A 2,828-nucleotide genomic window follows, 5' to 3' on the forward strand; every position below is an offset into this window, starting at 1 on the left:
ATGTAAACAAACCTTTTCAATGTTTATTCTCGTTACCCAAGGCTCCTCCGCTTACTGAGGAATATTTGTTGCGTGTTTTCTTTGTATGCAGAGAATATATTTCATTTAAGGATAGTTCTTATCCTTAGAACAAACGTTTACCTGCGTTCTTTTTATATATATGTTGTGATTTAAATTGTGATTATATTGACAGGTGTAAACCGTGTTGATAAGCCTATAAACGGTTTACTTTATTGTCTTAACAAATATATCAAATATATAAATAAGTATATTTGCTATATCAATTGATTAACAGGTGATAGTTTTCTGATTAGAAACCAAAACAAGTTATATAAATACAGTGATTAGTCTTCCAATCTCAATTATCTGATAAACGAACCCTTTATTAATTCATTTTTTATTTCTATATATTTTTAACAGTCATCACCTTTCTGAAAAAAAAAATATTGTGCTCCGCGTATTCAGTCTCAACGACATATTGATATATATGATAAAATTATATTGATATATATATGATAAAATCTTTAGAATATTTATGACCCAAAAGCAGCGGTCTCTACATTTCGCTTCTGACGTCACAACGAATCCGCGATGACCAAAAGAACGTCGGACGGCTTCGGCAGATTTGGAAAACAGATTTCTCGATGTCTCATTCATAGCAATCTCTTTATCCTTTAAAGAAATCGATAATCCATTTCGTAATTCATAGGTGCTGGGTCTGTATATCTCGGGCTGAGATTTGTGTCGTCGTGATTTCGTGTTTATGTGGCACAAGCATGGCGCAGGTAATACATAAATCCAGGAGACATTAGTGAAATGTGAGTATACAACACCAAAGAATAATTCCGATGAAATGGCGACGTATCGGAGAGAAATTAATCGATAATCGAGGCTGAATCTCCCGTTCCTGTTCCCTGCATTCCCTGAATATCAACAAGCAAGCTCTGGAAATAGCAGAAAGGCAGAAATAGCACTGGCAACCTGTTGTTTCTCCTAAACCCTCCTCCGCTTCCCCGAGAGCGCCTGTGCAGGTACAAATCCCTTTTTCCTTCCTCGATTCTCACGGACTTCGGGGTCATCTCCCTCCAGTCCACACATACTCAGTGGATTATTCAACTATTCACAAAACCGTATGTCATGATTTCCAAACCGAGTCCAACAGAAGCTATATTCCCAATGGAACTTTAAACGACGAAAAAAAGGAAGGTCCCGAAGTCAGTGAGAATTAGGCCTTTAGTGATTGCGAGGCCCAGCAGCATCCAGGAGAACCAGTTCCTCATGGAGTCTGTGAGGGGAAACTACGCCAAACTCCTGAGGGGAACCGTGTTAGCCTTCCTTCCTTCCATGATGATATAAAGAATCGCTTTCTTCTCATCATTCATTCGTTCGTGGTGGTTTTTGAGAGCAGAGTTGTGAAACCGGTTGTTTGGTTATGCTGTGGAAATAATTTGACTAAACTCGCTCTATATATTGCAGGTTGAAATTAATATATATTTTTTTAGCTTTTTTTGAAAAGAGGGAGGACATTAATTTGAAAAAAAAAGATAATAACCTATCCGTTTTGGAATGAATTCGCCCAGTGACCGAGGGAGAAAAATAACGACTAATCCATTTGACGGAAATGAATCTGTGTATTTCGAGGTTTATGAACGATTACAAATGAAGGCGTTGGAATAAATGGGAGGAGAAGGGAAACGCTAAACAGGGAGGATGTTTGCTGAAGTCGTTATGGAGAGTCCGTTCGGCCCCTTCGTACTTTTTACCTCTCATGTTCATGTCTGCATACATACATATATGCATACATATAATTATGCATATGTATATATATATATATATATATATATATATATATATATATTTGTATGTATATGTAAATATGTATATAATATATATATATATATGTATGTATTTGTGTATGTATATATATATATGTAAATATACATATATATATATATATATATATATATATATATATATATATATATATATATGTAAATATACACACACACACATACATACATATATATATATATATATATATATATATATATATGTATGTATATATATAATATATATATATATATACACATGCTATATATATATATATATATATATATATATATATATATATTTGTGTGTGTGTGTGTGTCCATGCATGTATATATTTATATATGTATGCATATATATATATATATATATATATATATATATATATATATATGTATATATATATGTATATGGACATAGATATGTGGGCGTGTATGTGTGTGTGTGTGTGTGTGTGTGTTTGTGTGTGTGCTTATGTACCCGCATCTACAATATAGATTTACATCAGTTTATCTATCTGTTACTCTATAAAACTTACCTATCTCACTATCTTAATCTATGTCTATCTGTCTATATGCAGGCAAACACACACATTTATATATATACACATACATATATATATATATATATATATATATATATATATATATATATATATATATATATGTACACACACACACACACACACATTTTCTTTATGTGCATTTCTATTTTGTCTGTGAGTATGTGCGCGCACATGATTTGCATATTTGTAGTACTAGAATATATATATATATATTTTTTTTTCATTTATATACTTACCTATTTCTTGTTTATGCTTATTCGTGCTGAGAGAAAAAAAAACACACAAGGAAAGAAATTTATACAGAAATTGATAATGCCGTTTACCATACCATATGTTAGAAAACACGCATGGTTGCACAGGTTAAAAGTGCCTGGTCGATGTCCTATTTCCCCATTCCCAACCCAAATTCTGCTGATCTTCCCAATTACAGTGACGA

Source organism: Penaeus vannamei, chromosome 5 (assembly GCF_042767895.1).
Source record: "Penaeus vannamei isolate JL-2024 chromosome 5, ASM4276789v1, whole genome shotgun sequence".
Taxonomy (NCBI): Eukaryota; Metazoa; Arthropoda; class Malacostraca; order Decapoda; family Penaeidae; genus Penaeus; species Penaeus vannamei.